Source organism: Elephas maximus, chromosome 5 (assembly GCF_024166365.1).
Source record: "Elephas maximus indicus isolate mEleMax1 chromosome 5, mEleMax1 primary haplotype, whole genome shotgun sequence".
NCBI lineage: Eukaryota > Metazoa > Chordata > Mammalia > Proboscidea > Elephantidae > Elephas > Elephas maximus.
In genome coordinates this window covers 17546093-17565603 of record NC_064823.1, presented here as the reverse complement: position 1 = coordinate 17565603, position 19511 = coordinate 17546093, and the positions used below count along the sequence as shown (strand labels likewise).

The 19511-nt window shown below is 40.7% G+C and overlaps 1 non-coding gene across 1 annotated transcript; it reads right to left on the bottom strand.

Moving 5' to 3' along the window:
* Positions 1-6059: 6059 nt before the first annotated feature.
* LOC126077636 (U11 spliceosomal RNA) lies at positions 6060-6217 on the bottom strand. The gene has a single exon (XR_007517805.1). It is a non-coding gene; the product is annotated as a U11 spliceosomal RNA (small nuclear RNA).
* Positions 6218-19511: the final 13294 nt, after the last annotated feature.

Below are 19511 nucleotides of genomic sequence, written 5' to 3'. Positions count from 1 at the left end.
AAGGGGAAGTTTCAGTCTCTTCTGACTTTAATTTTGGTCTTTTTTTTCTTTCCTGTCTTTTTTAATAACCTCTTGATTTCTTTATGTATGATGTCCTTGATGTCATCCCACAACTTGTCTGGTGTTTGGTCATTAGTGTTCAATGCACCAAATGTGTTCTTGAGATAGTCTCTAAATTTAGGTGGAATATACTCAAAGTCATGCTTTGGTTTTCAGGGACTTGTTCTAATTTTCTTCAGCTTCAGCTTGAACTTGCATATGACCAACTGATGGTCTGTTCTGCAGTCGGCCCCTGGCCTTGTTCTGACTGATGATATTGGGCTTCCCCATCCTGTCTTTCCAGAGATGTAGTCAATTTGATTCCTGTATATTTCATCTGGCAAGGCCCACATATATAGCCACCATTTATGTTGTTGAAAAAAGGTATTTGCAATGAAGAAGTTGTTGGTCTTGCAAATTCTATCATGTGATCTTCAGCATTGTCTCTATCACTGAGGTCATATTTTCCAACTAGCGATCCTTTGTTTCCAACTTTTTCATTCCAATCACCAGTAATTATCAATGCATCTTGATTGCATGTTTGATCAATTTCAGACTGTGGAAGTTGGTAAAAATCTTCAGTTTGTTCATCTTTGCATTAGTGGTTGATGCATAAATTTAAATAATAGTCATATTAACTGGTCTTTGATCTTTGTCAGTAAGTGCTTTAAGTCCACTTCACGTTCAGAGAGTAAGGCTCTGTCATCTGCACATCGCAGATTGTTAATGAGTCTTCCTTCAATCCTGATGCCTCATTCTTCTTCATGTAGTCCAGCTTCTCAGACTATTTGCTCAGCATACAGATTGAATAATTACAGTGAAATGATACAAAGAGTCATTTTCATTTAATCTGAAAAACAGGGGTTATATGCCTGGCCTGGCGTTCCTGGGTGATGCAAAATGTTAAGAGATCAGCCTCTAACCAAAAAGGTTGGAAGTTCAAGTCTACCCAGAGCACCTCACAAGAAATTCCTGGTAATCCACTTCTGAAAAAATCAGCCCTTGAAAACCCTGTGGAGCACAGTTCTATTCTGACACACATGGGGCCACCATGAATTAGAATTGATTCGATAGCAACTAGTTTTTTTTTTAATACCTCCCCTGCATGCCTTACAGGTATATTATGAGGCTCAAGTGGCATAGTGACAGAGCTTGGTATACTATGAAATACTCTAATATGCAAGCTGTTATCGTTTGCATGGCTATTGGTTATCCACCTCACCTGAGCTATTAAGCTCACCGTTTGTTCAGACCTTTGATAAATATTGTAGGATTTTCTGATCAGAAAAATTCACAGATACTCCAAGGTTCCTCATAAGTTTGTCTGGTTTGAGTTCACAGTGTCTTAACCCATCACTTCATGTCAACAACCAAGAGGAAGTAGTGCTCCATAACAGACTGATTTAATCCATCTGTTTCATGCCCTATGTGTGAGGACTCTGCAAGAAAATTGGAAGCTTTTGGGGAATGAGAGTCACAAGCCTCTGGGAAAATCTCTGATCCTATCTGTGGAACCTGAAAAAAAATATACTGTTGTTGACTCATTTATGTGATTGCCTTTGGCTGGTGACATAACAAGGGCTAGTCACAACAGGAGGCCTTTTAAAAAAGACACAAGAAGCGAAAATAACAAAAGCCCTCCCCATTAACTGCTGGTTTCACTTATAAGCAATTGCTGGGACTCTGGCAGCAAGTCCTTTTGGGACCTCCTTGACAGGATTCACATGTCATCCACAGAAGGTAAAAGAAATTTCCTCATCTCTGCATGTTAATTAAGGAGGACAGATGGCCCTGTGATTATTCAACCATATGTAGGTCAAGACTAAATGAATTAATAAGCAACTTAATTCTCAGCCGCCTCCAAGAGCTTATGTGGCATCTATGAACAAATAATTGCCATAGTATTCTGGGAAACAGGAGATGAGGCGGGGAAAGAGATTACATCTCCCTCATTGCACACTAAATTCCACAGCCTAGGAAGGGCCGTGATAGCCCCTCCACCACATGTTGTCTCCTGTACCATATTTGGGATGTTCAAATGGACTAACAGCAATAAGCCCTAGTTTCCCAGGTATAAGTGCGTAACTGCCACCCATAGGGTCTCCGTTTCGAAACGTTAAGCTTTCTTTAATGGACCTCTTTAGGATTAAAAAGCACAGGAAGTGAGCCTAGAACCTTAAACAGAAGTGTAACCAGACAGGCAACACATGCCTAGGGCCGTAGGAGAGTGAGAGAGCCAGTTCTAAGTGGCCGCCAAAGAACGAGAGGCCACTGTACCAGGACTGCCCAGAGCAGGGCTTGACCTGGACCTTAAAAGGCAAACGGGCACCAACTGGGATGCAAAAGCTGGGACACAGCAAGACATGCAAGGAGCAGTCCTCAAACTAGAGTGGTCAATGCAGATAGATATGATATGAAGGGGAATTATGAGGGGTGAGCTGGTTCTGGGGATTAACGGTAGGTAGAGTCCTGGATGGCAGCAATGCTCAACCAACACTGGCTGGTAGGGGATACCAGGCTTTCCTCTTGCCGGCACTCCTGCCAGAGCCCACAGAACTGAAAGTAAAACCCCCCAGGCATTTGTACTGGGAAAAACTGTTTTCCTCCCACTTCTCTGTGCCTCGCTCTTTCCCACCTGTGAATGACTGGTGAGGCCCACAGGAGGAATTCAACTGCCCTGCTCAGCCCTCTCTCCCTTTCTCCTACTGGGCTGAACTCCCTGCAAGGAAAAGAACTCTTTCCTTTCTTCCACTCCTCTTCCTCTTCTAAGTGGTGAGTGGCTCTGCCTTTGTGTAGGTGTCTCTCTGATAGAAAGGGCAAGTTTAATTCTCTAAGCAAGAGGTGGGTATTAAACCTGCTGATGGAATCCAGTACTATTGATAGTAATGGATGTTTTTCTCCACTTCTGTCTAACTCCCGGGTCCATCTGAGTTGATCTGGAGCATTGAAGGGAAAGAAAAGGAGCATAACTATCTCCTGCTTAAAACCCCAATAACCGAAAGCCCAGAAGAGACACAGACATTGAGATGCTGTAGTATTTGTTTTTACGGAGAGTGAATTTACTCCATCACACTTCATCTTCTATTGGTACTTGGGGTACTAAATGAAACAATAAGTCCTCATTCCCCAGTCCTGTGAAGTTCAGAAAATTTAAAAAATATTTTTCTTAAAAAAAAAAAAAAGCACATATGTATAGTACAAAATTCAAAGGGTCAAAAGTCAGTCTCCCTCCCGTGTGTCCCCTCAGCACCCAGTTCTCCTTTCTGTAGGTGTTATCACTTTCTTGTATATCCTTCAAGGGATGTTCTACCCACATACAAGCGTGTATGTGTAACTATTTTTAACCAAAAGGGGGAATTCTAGACATACATCTGTGGGCCTTGCTTTTTTATTTAGCACATATTGGAGACAAGGAAAACAAAACTGTCTTAGTTATCCAGTGCTGCTGTAACAGAAATATCACATTATGAAAAACAAATTTGTTTTCTCACAGTTTAGGAGGCTAGAAGTCCGAATCCAGAGTGCTGGCTCTAGGGAAAGTTTACTTTCTCTGTCAGCTCTGGAGGAAGAGCCTTGCCTCTTCTGAGCTGCTGTTCCTCTGCAGCTATTCCTGTGCAGTCTTCATGGGGATTGGCACCTATCTTCCCCCATCTCTGCTTGCTTCTCTATGCCTGATCTGCTCGTTTATATCTCAGAAGAGATTAATTTATAACATACCCTACACTAATGCTGCCTAATTATCATAACAAAGAAAACACATTACCAAATGGGATTATAACTATGGGTGAGGTTGGGATTTACGACACATATTATGGGGTACTCAATTCAATCCATAATACAAGACAATTAATTCTATATGCAACTCTGATAATCCAGCAATAAAAGTAAGATATCTAGAGAGAGAAATTAACTGCAAGTTCTTCATATCTTCCTTGTATATTTCTTTCAAGTGGACTTTTGATAAAAATTGAGCAGAAGAAAATGTAGTATATATTCTTTGTATTAAGAATGGGCCTGGCATTCAGACATTCTCTGCGGTTGAATAAGAGGAGATCCATAGACTTTAGAAATCAACCAAGAGTGGTAGGGATGAAAATCTTTATGAAAAATGAGGTTCCAGTATTGTGAGGATGTTTTCATTGTAATATCCAGACACCCCAGCTCAAAATCATTTAAACAGGGACCTGAATAATTTATTTTAATATTTCTTCTTTCCTTGAAATTGATTTAAAGCTATTTCCTTCTAAATACTGTTTAGGTGTATCTCATAGGTTTTGGCATGCAGTATTTTCATTATCATTTAAGAGTCTTGTATTTAATAATATTATTCAATTTCCAAGCATATAAAAATTTTAAAAGATATCCCTTTGTTGTTAACATTGAATTCTATTACATTACAGCAAGATAGTTCAGTCTGCATGGTATCAATTCTTCAGAATAATTTAGACTTCCATTATGACCCGACGTAAGAACTATTTTTGTAAATTTTTCATGTGTGCTGGAAAAGAAAGTGTATTCTCTGTTGGATGTTGAGTTTTCTAGGTCTCTAGTAGCTTGAGCTTCTTAAATGCATTGTTCAGGACTTTGATATCGTTACCTCCTTTTCTTCTGCTCAATTTATCTGAGATGGAATTATTAAAATATCCAGCTCTAAATGTTGATTTATCTATTTATAAATTTACACTATTTATAGTAGAAACAAAGCTAAAAAGTTTCCAAGAATTAATTAACCAAGAATAAAATATTTCTATGAATGAAAAGTTAAAGTGCTAGTGAAAGACCTAAAAGAGGATCTGGTTAAATGGATAGATATTTTTCCTCTTGGATGGGATGAATTACTATTATAAAGGTGTCAATCCTCCCCAAACTAATATATTAAAGTAAAAATTCTGATTGGATTTGTTTTTGGAGCCTTGATAAATTTTCTTTAAAATCAATTAGTATTAAAATTAACAAAAGTCCAAGCATAATTATCAACCTTTAAAAATGAGAACAAAGGGCCCAGTTCTTATACTATCAGATAGTAAGTGTGATGGTTAAGATTGTGTGTTGACTTGGCTGGGCCATGATTCTCAGTGTTTTGGCACTTGTATAATGTTATGATCACTCCCCTGTGGAGATTTGATATGTAATCACCCCCATGATGGAATCTGCTGAGTGGTCCTGGTGGGGGTGGGGCCTGTGGCTGCTCCCTGCCCCCTCAGCCTTCATCTCTCTGCCTTCCTCCACCTACTTCCTTCCTGCTTGCCTTGCAAAATTGTTGGCTTGTTCTGGATCCAGCAGCTGTCTCTCGTCTGACCTCTGTTTCTTGGGACTTGAGCTAGCAGCTTACCTGTCCACCTTGGGATTTGCTTGATCTTCAGGGCCTGTGAGTAAGAGTCCTGCTCCCTGACCTGCCTATCTTGGGTTCTCCAGCCCCTGCAGCTGATTCAGGAGAAACCTTGCGGTCTTGCCTGCCAACCTTGGGGATTTCTTGACTGTCATAACCTGTGAGCGGGATCCCTGCTTTCCAACCTGCTCAACTTGGTTTCACCAGCTTCTGCAGCTCTGTGAATTGGGAAAGAGCTCTGTCCTGATCCAAGGACTTGAGATGTTCCAACCCCTACGATCGTGTGAGCTGTTTCCTTAATATAAACCTCTCTGTATATACATATATGTGCATTACTGGTTTTGCTTCTCTAGAGAACCCAGCCTAAGACGGTAAGACATATTACTAAGCTATAGTAATAAAACCAAGGTCATTTTGGTGCGACAATAGACAGAAAGACAAATGGAACAAAATGAAGCTCTCCGAGACAGATCCAGGCATGGGAACCCATCATATAATGAAGGTATGCCATAGATAAAGACAGAATGGGGTTTTTAGAACACGTAGTTGGGAAAACGTAATCTTTATGGGGAAAAATAAAACCGGATCTCTGCCTAGGGTCACACACAAGGGTGAACTCTAGATAGATCAAAGACCTAAATTCAAAAGGTAAAATCATGATGTTAATGGAAGAAAATGCAGGAGAATTTATCTGTGAACTAGGAGTGGGGAAATATTTCTTTGCCAGAACAAAAATCACTAGCTACCCAGGGAGCAAAAATTACACTTCTGAAATCTCCTGATGTCGATTCCGCACGTAGAGCAATAGAGATGCCCTAAGTGTGCCACTTCACAACAGAGGCCCTTTTTGGGGGGAAAATATTTCTTAAATAAAAATTCAAAGCACAAACCATAAAAAAAAAGTTGATTACACCAAAATTAAAGTTTTTTAATGAAGGACATCATAGACAGTTACTAGATAGTGACACATTGGAAGGTGTTTGCCGTGATTAAAACTGACAAGGATTACCACCTAGAATTTACAAGGACTTCTTGCAGATCAACATGAGAAATACAGGAGCCCCATTGGACAATAGGCAAATAACACGAACAGGCAATTTACTGAAGAGGAGATCCCCCAAAACTAATTGACACATGAAGAAATGCTCAAAGTCATTATCAAAGAAATGCAAATAAAAATGACTATAGACTGTCACTTTATACGTATTCCAAAAAAAAAAAAACAAACTGGTTTCTTTCCCGTCAATTCCGATTCATAGCCACCTGATAGGACAGAGTGGAGCTGTCCCGTAGGGTTTCCAAGAAGCACCTGGTGGATTTTAACTGATGACCTTTTGGTTAGCAGCCATAGCTCTTAACCACTATTCCACCAGGGTTTTCTTATTAGCTAGGGAAAAAAACAGCACCAAGTGTTGTTGCCAATATGGGGATATGGGACCCCTCATGCACTGTTGGTAGAAATGTGGATTGTACAGCCATCTGGAGAGCAAACTGGCATCACATAAGCAAATTCTTTATATGTATGCCTTATAACTCAGGAATTCCATTCTTTGGTAGAAAACCCAAAGAAATTCTCACATAGGTTCACAAGGGACCTGTATGAAGATGTTCATTGCAGTGTTACCTGGTGGAAGGGAGCTGGAAGCAATGAGTGTCTATTACTTGCAGAGAAGTTAGGAAAAAAATGTGGACACTGAAGGAGTATTATGCAGCAATCAGAAGCAAGAGATTAGATATACACACGGTAACGTAGAAAGACAATGCTTAGCGATAACCACCATGGAGCAGAATGAGATATATAATAATCCATCCATTTACATAGTGATTCATGCACACAAAACAACAATGTTGTTGTTAGGTGCCATCAAGGTGGTTCCCACTCATAGCTACCCTATGTACTACAGAACTAAATGCTGCCTGGTCTTATGCCATCCTCATAATCTTTGCTATGTTTGAGCCCATTGTGGCACCCAGTGTGTCAATACATCTCCCTGAGGGTCTTCCTTTTTTTTGCTGACTGTTTACTTTACCAAGCATGATGTTCTTTTCCAGGGACTGGTCCCTCTGATAACATGTCTAAAGTACATGAGGCAAAGTTTTGCCATCCTTGCTTCTAAGGAGCATTCTTGCTGTGCTTCTTCCAAGACAGATTTTTTCGTTCTTCTTGTAGTCCATGGTATATTCTTCACCAACACCATAATTCAAAGGCATCAATTCTTCTGTCCTTATTCATTGTCCAGCTTTCACATGTATGTGAAGCAATTGAAAATACCATTGCTTTGGTCAGGCACACCTTAGTCCTCAAAGTGACATCTTTGCTTTTTAACTCTTTAAAAGGTCTTTTGCTGCAGGTTTACCCAATGCAATACGACATTTGATTTCTTGACTGCTGTTTCCATAGGCGTTGATGTGGATCCAAGTAAAATGAAATCCTTGACAACTTCTAAACAACAATACACTTAAAAAAAATACATATACAAAAGATTGGGGCAGGAAATATATCAGATAAACCTGGAGCATCTTTTACAGCTGGAAAGTAAGGAAGTGCTAAAAAAAGAAAAAGAAAAACAGAGAGAAAAATATCTTCAAAACAAACAAACAAGACCAACCCCATATTGATAGGGGTGTGTCACAGCGATACAGAAGCCAGTGTATCCCTGGCTCCCACGGCTCCCAGCGTATCTCTTTAGCCCAATAGAAAGAGCTCCCGATGGCCAAAGTTGGAACAATTTGAGCTAAACAAGAAAAGTAGTTTATTTATCATATTTGGGCTATGGTCATAAGCCAAAGTATAAAACAAATATCCCTGGGTCCATACTCATGTAAATAAGTGACTGAACAAATAAACGAATGGAGGAAAAGAGACAAATCTCCTGTGCAAAAGAATTCTAAATAACTTATGTAGGAACTTTACCCTCAAGTCCCAGATCAAGTAGAAGGAGCATAAATCTCCACTCCTTTAGTGTGGATCTTGCATGGTAACTTCCTTCCAAAAAGTACATACAATATGTAAAGAAGGAAAATAGTAATTTTACAGTGAGGAAACCTGACAAACACTACCTCAGCCAGATGATTAAGGTCAAGATCAATAGCAATGAATTGATAGTATGTACTCTTCATTTTTTTTTTTTTTTACTCTTCATAGGATATAATAAAAATGGCACTTTACCTCTGTGGTCTTCCTCCTGAAAACATAGAACCCCAGTCTAATTGTGAGAAAAATTCCAAGACAGGGGTATTCTACAAAATGTCTAATCTGTATCTTCAAAACTGTAAGAAAATAGAGACAAAGACAACTACCAACTCATTTTATGAGGTGATCCCCAACTTTTCAAAGACAAAAGCATTACAAGGAAAGAAAGCTATAGACCAGTAACCGCCATGAACACAGAGTCAAAAATTCTTAACAAAATCTTAGCAAATCCAGCAACATATAAAAAGGATAATATATCATTAACAAATGAGTCATGGTGAAGTTTATCCTAGAAATGCAAGACTTGTTTGATACCCATTTATTTTTCTGCGTTAACATATATTAAGACATTAAGGAACAAAGCCATATGATCATCTCAGTAGAGGCAGAAATGGTGTATGACAAAATTGAACACTCATTCTTGATAAAAACTCTCAGCAAATCAGAAACAGAAGAAAAATTTTCAACCTGATAAAGTGGGTCTACAAAAACCTGCAGCTGCATAGTACTTAATGGTGAAAGATTGTAAGGTTGGGAGTAAGGCAAGGATGTCTGCTCTTCTTACTTGAATTGAACATTGTATTGGAAGTCCTAATCAGTGTAATAAGATAAGAAAAATAAATAATCCAGAGTGGAAGGGAAGAAGCAAAACTGTCTTTATTTGCAAATGGCATGTTTTACATAGAAAATCCTAAGGAATCTACACAAACTACAACAAGAACTACTGCTGCCAGAATAAATGAATTTACCAAGTTCTCAATATAAAAAATCAGTGGTATTTCTATATCCTAGCAAAGGATCCCTGGTTGTGCAATGGTTAAGCACTTGGCTGCCAAACAAAAGGTCAGCGGTTCAAACATACCCAGCAGCGATTTGGGAGAAAGAGCTGCTGGCAATCTGCTTCCATAAAAATTACAGCCAAGAAAACCTTATGCGGAAATTCTACTCTGTTACATGGGGTCACTATGAGTTGGAATCGAGTTGACAATACACAACAACAACAGCAATGAGCAAGTGGAACATAAAATGAAAAATGTATACATTTAACAATGGCATAAAAAACCAAAAAATATTTAGGAATGCATTTAACAAACTACATACAGGACTCGAACAATGAAAACTACAAAATGTTGCTGAGACAAAATAATGAAAATCTAAATAAATGATGAAGCATACCATGTGATGGATTAAAAGACTCAATATTGTTAAGATATGAATTCTTTTCAAATTGATCTATGGATTCAACTTGATCCTCAACAAACTGGTCACAGCCTTTTTTAGAGAAAGTGATATGATGATTGTAAAATTTACATAGGAATGCAGTAGACCTGGTATAGCCAGGACAATTTTGAAAAATAACAAAGTTTGAGGGTTTATGCTGTCTGGTTTTAAGACTTACTATTTATAAAGCTATAGTAACCATGGCAGCGTGGTATGGGCCTGAGAAAATATGTAGAAGTTAATGGAACAGACTAGAGAGTCCAGAAACAGATCCACATGCGTATGGTCAGTTAATTTTTGACAAAGCTGCCAAGGTATTTCAATGGGGGAAAGAATAATCATTTCAACAAATGGTACTGATACAACTGGACATTCATATGAGAAAAAAAACAACAACAAACGAAAACCCCCCAAAAACCTGATCCTGATCTTACACTAAACACAAAAATAACTCAAAATGCATCATACCTAAATGTAAAACGATATAACTTCTGAAAGAGGACATAGGAGAAAATCTTAATAATCTTGGGGGCAGACAAAGATTTCTTAGACAGAGCACAAAGAGCATGAACCATTAAAGAAAACAATTTATAAATTGGAATTTATAGTATTAAAAATTTTGCTCTTTGGAAGATACAACTAATATAATACAAAGACAAGCCACAGACTGGGAGAAAAATTTGCAATACATACATCTGACGAAGGACTTTTACTTAGTGTATATATATATATATTTATATAAGACATATCTTAATAAAAAGTCAGACATCCAACTAAATATAGGCAAAAGATTTTATCAGATAATTTACAAAAGAAGATATACATATAGCCAATACACACATGAAATGATGCTTAAACTCATTATTCACCAGGGAAATGCAATGAGATGTTACAACATACCTACCTATTAGAATTGCTAAAATTGAGAAGACTAACAATATCAAGTGTTAGCAAGGATATGGAGAAACCGGAACTCACTTATATTGTTGGTGAGAATGTAATGGTATAACCGCTTTGGAAAAGCAATTTGGCAGTTTCTTATTAAGTTAAACACACACTTACCATTCAGCTCAGCAATTCCATTCCTAGGTATTTACCCAAGAGAGGTGAAAACCTGTGTGCATGCAAAGACTTGTTCATAATGGTTTTATTAATAATAGGCCTAAACAAGAAACAATGCAAACAGATGAAAGAATAAACAAGTTGTGGCATATCTGTACATGGAATACCAGTCAACAATAAAAAAAAAAAAGAAGAAACTACTAAAGCATGTAAATGAATGGAAGAATCACAAAAACATTACGTTAAGCTAAAAAAGCCAGACATAGAGTATATATACATACACACACACATATATATATATATCTCGACGGCAGTGGATGGGTTATATATATATAAACCAAAAACCAAACGCAATGCCATTAAGTCGATTCCGACTCATAGTGATCCTATAGGACAGAGTAGGACTGCCCCATAGAGTTTCCAAGGAGTACCTGGTGGATTCGAACTGCCGACCCTTTGGTTAGCAGCTGTAGCACTTAACCACTACGGCGCTAGGGTTTCCATATATATAAACCAAAACCAAACCCGTTGCCATCAAGTTGATTCCAACGCATAGAGACCCAAATTAAAGAAAAGGCAAACCAGATCAGAAAACAGATCTTTGGTTGCCTAGTTCCAGGTGGGAATTTTTGAGGGTGATAAAAATATTCTTTAGATTGTTGTGTGCATGAATATATTTGTTAAATCTCATTGAAAGTTATCCTTAAAATGGACGGATTTGTTGTGTGTAAATCATATCTAAAAAAGTTGATTTAAATATATAGAGTTTTGAAACTCAAGGCAGAGGCAGTAGACTTAAGAAAAGAAGGATCTTTGAGTTGTAAGAACCTGGATCTTTTGAGTTCTAAAAGCTGCAGTCATGGTATAAACAATAGGCATATGACAATAGGTTAAGTCAGAAGAGTAGTTTCCTTACCGCTAACCAAACCAAAAACCAAACCCATTGCCGTCGAGTTGATCCCGACTCATAGCGACCCTATGGGATAGAGTAGAACTGCCCCATAGGGTTCCCAAGGAGCACCTGGTGGATTTGAGCTGCCAACCTTTTGGTTAGCAGCCAAACTCTTAACCACTATGCCACCAGGGTTTCCTCACTACCCCTAACCAGCCCAACTTTATCCAAAAACTTGCTGGGCTGCGGATAGCAAACTATTAGTTGAGATTCCAAATAAAGGGTCTTACCCAGCCCACCTGTCTCTTTTTCTTCTAGACAAGCCAGATCCATTTACAGATATGAGAGCAGAGAGATCCAGCTGCTTTGAGAGGCAGCAAGGTCAACAGGGCATTCCTGGTGCCATGATGGCAGGAAAGATCAGATGGGACTGTGGCAACCTAGGGATGTCCCGTATGCCCATTATGCCTGGAAACAACCAAGAATGGTCAAGAGTGGCTGGTCAGACCCTGAGAAACAGAAGACCTGGAGAGGCCTCATATACCTAGGATGAAAGGATACTGTCAACGGATGCAGTATAGGCTGTGTGGCTGGGGATACCAGTGTAGAGGAAGCAACAATGAAGATTCAAACAGGAATTCATGCTGCTAGATGTCAACATGACAGTGTGATGACAGAGTACCAGATGACATGATCCTATAGGAAATCTCCACAACTTAGATGCCACTTCAGAAAAAAGCAGTAGTTGAGGAAATTCTGAATTGATTAAATTGAAACTAAACGCAATTTCCTGGAGCTAAGATTATGTTTTTAGTCACCATGGCTGTATTAGTTATCTATTGCTCCAGAACAAATAATCCCAAAAGTTAGTGGCTCTTAACAACAATGATACTTTCTATGGGTTGGCGATTTGGCCAGAGCTTGGGTGGAGTGGCTCTTCTGCTGGTCTTGCCTGGGTTACTCAAGTAGCTACAGTCATCTGGAGGCTTAACTGGGGCTGACCCAAGATGGCCATACTCTCATGTCTGGGGCCTCAACTATGATGGCTGGGCCTCTCTCTCCACAAGTCTTTCATCCTGGACTTCTTCACACAGTGCTTTCTGAGAGGATAAGAGCAGAAGCTGTGAGGACTCTTGATGCCAAGAGTCGGAAGTTACATGGCATTTCCACCACATTCTATTGGTTACAGTAAGTGACAGGGCCATCCCAGATTCAAAGGGTGAGGAAATAGATCTTACCTTTTGATGGAAGGAGCTGCAGGGAATTTGGGGCCATTTTTAATCCATCACAAAAGGAAACAAAAGTTCAAAATAGAGGTTGAGTTGAGTTATAGGAAAGGGAAGAAAAATTGACATATTACATTCCTGAGTATATGGTTTGAATTTGTACCTGTTCCATAACCATAGTGGCTATGTTCAACAAAGTTTTTGATGCTCTTGTGAGACACAGTAGTTCCAAGAGGTCCTAGAGCTTCCAGAGACGGACAGTGTCTGCCCGACTCTTTTCATGGAGTTTTTTTCCGGCTGCTTCAACAGCCCATTTTAGAGCCCCATAAACTTAGTCCCCACTTTGTCTAAGGTGACAAATAAAGAATATAGCTTTTGAATAGGTTAGGGTCATAATTAATCTAAGGCCCCAATGTGTAAGACCTTTATGAGAAGGATGGTAACATCGTCTGAAGAGTCTAAGTTTAGAGTTTGGAGTTTACAACTCAGTTCTTGTGATCTCACTGGGAAAGTAAGTCTGAGCTCCTACGAATGAAGTCAGGACAAGAAACCTTCATTCGAAAAAATGCTCTTCTGGCCTCTTTCTTCTCTTGAAGTTGCTTCATTTGAAGTTGCAGCCCTGTCCTCCTCAAGATGTTCTGGAAGGTCTGAGATCTTGAAGGGGATGGATTTGGATCCCCTAATTTGCTGTTGGCCTCCCTTCTGCCAACCAAGTTAGACAAATATGAGCACTGCAGGTTGTGGAAAGCAAGGGAAGCAATCATTTGATAGTATATCATTTTAACTTTCAACATGACTCTTAGTCAACACATTTATGGCACCATTCCTAAATAATGAAAAGGTCAATATTCTTGCTGGACCCAATGGAACATTCCATCCTGTTGCTTTACCCGCTACATTTGGATGAAGAAATACATCATTCATTTAGCCTTGTGACCCATTTGGAAACTCTCACCGGGACTCAGATTTCTGCTCTTATTTCTTATAGATCGTGGTATATGTTTGCCATTCTGTGGCCTCCTGGGAGAGTGTGCTGAGTCTGATGTTATTCTTTCAAAGGGCAGTGTTTTCCACCTGACCACAGGCTTGTGCTCTGTCTCCCATGGTGGCCTGTCAGGCAAGCTGTATGTATACTTCTTCAGAAGTCGACTGTTGTGAAAACCTTTGCCACATAAACAGAAGCAAGGCTTTGACTCTTTCAGATACGATTGCCAGCAACTTTTCTCTTATAACCTCTGGAACACAATTGCATCATCTCAGACATGTGACTGGAAGGAAATATCAGTCCAAAGACCATCTGGTTAAGGATAAGGAGTACTTTCCAGCTCGGTGGATGGAAAAATGCCAAAATGCCCTAGGAGGATCTTCCCTGGTCCCCAGTTTATAAAAGATTCACAGGCTGGCTTAGTTTTGACCCAGCCTCACAAAGGTAGGTTTGCCCTGGAAAAAGCTGGAGTCAGTCTCGCCTCAGGCCGTATGCCTTTTGGAGCACCTAAGGGGTTCTTATGTTTCTAGGGTTAATCTAAGGATTAAAAACAATACAAAAGGACCCATTGCCATTGAGTTGATTCTGACTCAGCGACACTATAGGACAAAGTAGAACTGCCCCATAGGGTTTCCAAGACTGTAAATCTTTATGGAAGCAGACTGCCATATCTTCCTCCCTTGGAGCAGGCTAGCGGGCTTGAACTGCCAACCTTCTGGTTAGCAGGTGAGTGCTTTAGCCATTGTGCCACCAGGGATCCTTAGTTTAAGGATGGACCTAATTCAGCTGAAACCATTCATTCATTAATATTTATGATTAGATTCTGTACTGGGCTACCACCAGTCTGTCAGCTTGTACTGTGGTAGCTTGCGTGTTGCTGTGATGTCGGAAGCTCTGACACCAGTATTTCAAATACCAGCAGTGTCACCCATGGTGCTCAGGTTTTAGTGGCACTTCCAGACTAAGACTAGGAAGAAAAGCCTGGTGTTCTACTTCTGAAAATTAGCCAGTGAAAACTCTATGGATCACAAAAAAATATTGTCCAATCCAGAGCTGGAAGATGAGCCTCTTAGGTTGGAAAGCACTGAAAAAACACAGCGACTGCAACAATGAACTCGAGCATACCAATGATCATGAATATGGCACAGGATTGGGCAATGTTTTGTTCTGTTTGTACATAGGGTCACCATGAGTTGGAGCTGACTCAATGGCAACTAACAACAGCAACTGTACTAGGGACTAAAAAGAAAAGGATAATTAAGACCCAATTTCTTCTCCTAAGAGCTCATGCTATGGGTTGAGTGAGAGGAGAGAAAAGAGAGACACATAGACAGATGCTGATAATGCAGTGTGGTCATGCACTCACAGGGCTAGGCAAGGAAGCCAAGGGAGCACAGAGGAAGCACAGCTCACCCAGGAGGGCTGGCAGGAGTAGTGTTTCCTGGAGGGAAGAATGCTTGGATTCAGTCTTGAAAGAAAAATAGGATTTAGCTAGGCAAAAGGAAAGAGAATTCCAGGAAGATGGAATGAGATGTACAAAAGCACAGAGGCAAGAGAGAGCACATGGTAGATTAGGTGAGTCAGGCAAGGGCCAAATTATGAAGGGCCTTCAATATATGCTAACAGCATGCATTTTGTCTCTGGGGAAGGGGAACCATTGAAAGGAAAATCATTTTGTCAGTGGAGAGATCTGTTCAAAAATGTGTTTAAGAGAATGCAAAAGACTGTGAAGCTGGAAGAAACGAGATCCCTGGGAGTGAGTGGGAGGTTGAGAATTGGAGAAGCATTTTAGAATTATATTTGGCAGGGCTGGGTGGGTAACTGTGTGTGGAAGAGAGAGCAGGGGCCAAGGAAAATGCTGGGCTTCTGGCTTGAGTGATGGAGGACAATGAGGTTGACCACTGGGAAGGTGGTAGAAGGAACAGGCTTAGCAGGAAAGCTAATGGGTTCTCTTGACTGAACTGAATGTGCCTGGGGTCCATCCAAGAGGAGGTGCTCAGTGAACAACGGGCTCCACAGATTTGCGCTCAGGAAGAGCCATTAGTGCAAAGATGACGGCTAGAGCCAAATAAAGGTGGGTGAGGAAAGAAGAGGCCCGAGAATACTGTTTTCTGGAGTGCAGCTGTTCTTAAGGGTTGGCTGAAGAAGAAGCCACGAGGACTGTTGAGGAGGGGAAGACAGAGGGATAGGTGGAAACCCAGGGGAGGGTGGTGCTGAGAAAGTCCAGGAGGGAGAACCTTTCTTTTGAGAATGAAGTGTTGGTGGTGTTAAGACAGGGAGCAAAGGCCCTGAGATTAGAGGGTGACTGTTTGAGAAACAGCAAAGAGACTGGTGTGGTTAGAGGAGAAGCAAGTAAAAGAGAAGTAGGCTATACTATTAGGGAGGTAATAGGGGGTTGAGTGTGGAACCTAGAGAGTTAGTAAGACAGTGAACAGATGGGCCCCCAAACCTGCAAACGAAATAACAAGAAATGGTCCAGGGTGCAGAAACAAAGCCATTCCCCAAAACAGTGGGGCAGGTATCTAAAAATAGCCCACAAACTTCTTAAAGTTGCCTTTCAGAAACAGCTGGAGAAAACCAGGCCCAGGGACATGCTCAGAACATCCACCTGTGACTGCTGTGTGACCTTCCACCACGGACAGGGAGGGGCTACAGCGCCAGCCAGGGAATCCAACCCGGGGAGCGAGAGACAGCGCAGGGGCAACACCCCATGGTAAGTCCTGCTACAAATACCAGAGGCCTCCGAGACGGGAGCCATCTTGGAAAGCTGCTGCTCCTGCACCTTAGTTAACATAGCCCCACCTGTGTCTGTGAATAAACATGAATCTTTTCCCGCCCAAGAACTTTTAAAAACTCAGGGCCATCTCTTGTTCTGTGAGTTGAGCGTAAGCGTTGCTCTAGGCCCTCCTCTTCTCCGCTTGCAAGCCTCTTCAATAAAGCTTTGCTCATGTGGAAAACTATGTGCTTGCCTTGGGCTCATTCTTGACCAGTGAGAGGCAAGAACCTTATTCTGGTAACAGTGTGAGGTAAAACGAGAGCGGAAGAGTTCTTCCGAGGATGAATCTACAAAAGGAAAAAGTTCCTGGAGTCTGGCCTGGAAGGGAATGGGGGCCTTCTTTCCGCAGCCTCCAGGCTCTCCTTTGTGGAGCCCTGCTCACTGCCGTTTAGGAACCAGACCTTGACGAATGGATTTCTATCACAGGCACCAAAGTAAACCGTTGCTGGAAGTGAGCCATGTCTTTTCAGGTTGTTAAAGTACCCATCAGCAAATCATTATCCTTTCTAGATGTTTTTGTTCCTTCTGGTATGCTCACTTTACCACACTTAAAAAGAAAAAAAAATTTTTTTTTCCCTCACACAATTATCTTACTCTTAGTGGTTCTTCTTTTTTGCTAGCAGAGTCCCTGGATAGTACAAACGGTTAAGGGCTCGGCTACTAACCAAAAGGTTGGAGGCTTGAGTCCACCCAGAGGTATCTGAGAAGAAAGCCCCGGTGATCTCCTTCTGAAAAACCAGCAACTGAAGGCTCTGTGGGTCACAGTTCGCTTCTGGCACAGCTGGCATCCCCATGTGTGGTAATCATCTTGATGGCAACTGGTTGGGTATTTTGCTGATAGAGCCCCTCCCCCATCTTTTAAAAACTGACATATGCTTTCTCCTGCTATGGCAAGTAAAGGTGTAATTGATTCATTTATTCAATCAGCAAACATGTACTGAATGCCTGCTTTGTGTCAGGCCCTGTGACAGGTGTTGTGGTTATAAAGGAACAGCCTGAGAGTCATGCTGGGACGATAGAAGCTCCCTCCCTGACTCTCTCCTCAGCCCTCCCACAGCAACCTCTTACCTCCTTCTGTCTTACAAGGCTTTAAAGGTGTGGTAGGCACAAGCTGCCTGGGCAGTCTCCAGCCCCTTCCAGCTCAGCTGGGGGACGGATGCCAACAGCATGAACTGAGGTGGCAGCTCTCAAAGGGGAAGCTCACAAGGAAGCAGATCTGAATGTAAACATCACCTTCTATCGTTTTGCTAATCACTCATCTCCCTTTGCCTTTCTTTTAATAACCACATGCAGCTTTACTCAAGGCAGTGAGGAGTTGCTGGAGGAGGGAGAAATAGGAATGCCAAAGTCCGGTAGCTTTGCCAATGACTGCTATGTATCTCTGGCGAGTGAGTGTCCTTAGTAAATGCAAGCAAGACTCAAGGCCGAATGGGCTGCCAACGGTGGCAAGGGGCATGTCCCAGGTGATGGCAGGGTCTTCTCTCCTTCCCCCTCTGATGCCCCTTGAGGACATTCATATAGATAACATTTGCATAATGCTTTTTAGTTTACAAGGCATTCTCCCCAGATACTTTAGTTCATTTAATCATAGAAAAAGGGATAAACTATTTTGGAAAATGTAGATATTTCTTCTAAGTACTAAGGATCTATTTGAGATCATTACATAGAAAACGAGATTTGTAGCAGTTAAAAAGAAAGAGGCAGATTTTATCTGTAAAACTATGGAAATATTTCCAAAATAAATTAACGAGTTAAACAAGTTCGCAAAATGAGATACAATAGGATGCTATTTATGTTTAAAAAAAAAAGAGGGGAGGGGAAAATGATACTAATACTTTATAGTGTTTATTATGCATCAGATTCTAAGTGCTTTACATAGATTAACTCATTTAATCAAAACAGTTTTGTGAATTGGCTACTATCATTGTCTCCATTTTACAGATTTGGAAACTGGGCATAAGTGTCTTGTCCAGAATCACACGGGGGCGGGGGGGTGGGGAGGAAGGGTGTCAGAATTTGTGTGTAGGCAGTTTGTCTACAGATGCTGGATCTTAAACTCTGCAGTATTTCTACGGGTACATGTAAATGCTTAGAAAAAGGGTCACAAAGATATGCACTAAACAAAACCATGGTCATCTTTGAAGAGGAACTAGGAATTTGAGGTACAGCAGGTCAATTCAGACATTCCATTGGCTGCAATATTTGAGGGTTTTCCCACCCCCCAATTAAATGCTTTCATGCTACTTCTGTAGTTAAATTTATTTATAAATAATTTAAAAAAATGTTAAAAAAACCCAACTTAAAAATGTAAAAAAAAACCCAAAACAAAACCAACAACAACCTTGAGATCAGTGCAAATGATTGTGAATGAAATTACCAGATAATGCCCTTCAACCTAAATTTCACATTGACTTTGGCGTCATTGAGAGCCCAAGCCCGTTGCTGTCGCGCCGATTCTGACTCATAGCGACCCCAAAGGACAGAGCAGAACTGCCCTGTAGGGTTTCCAAGGAGCAGCTGATGGATTCGAACTGCCGACCTTTTGGTTAGCAGCGGTAGCTCTTAACCACTGCACCACCAGGGCTCCTTGTTGAGAGCAGAGGGATTATGTTCATCTTTCCTCTTGCTCAGTCTCATGACATCTGATGAAATCTTACTTCAGAGATTAGGTGAAAAATTGTTCAGATCTAATCTGGAAGAATAGTGATAAGCGTATCAATTTCAGGGCTGAAATATCTTTTAGAGTTCAGAAACTGAAGCCCTGGAGGCCATATCAGATCAAGTATTG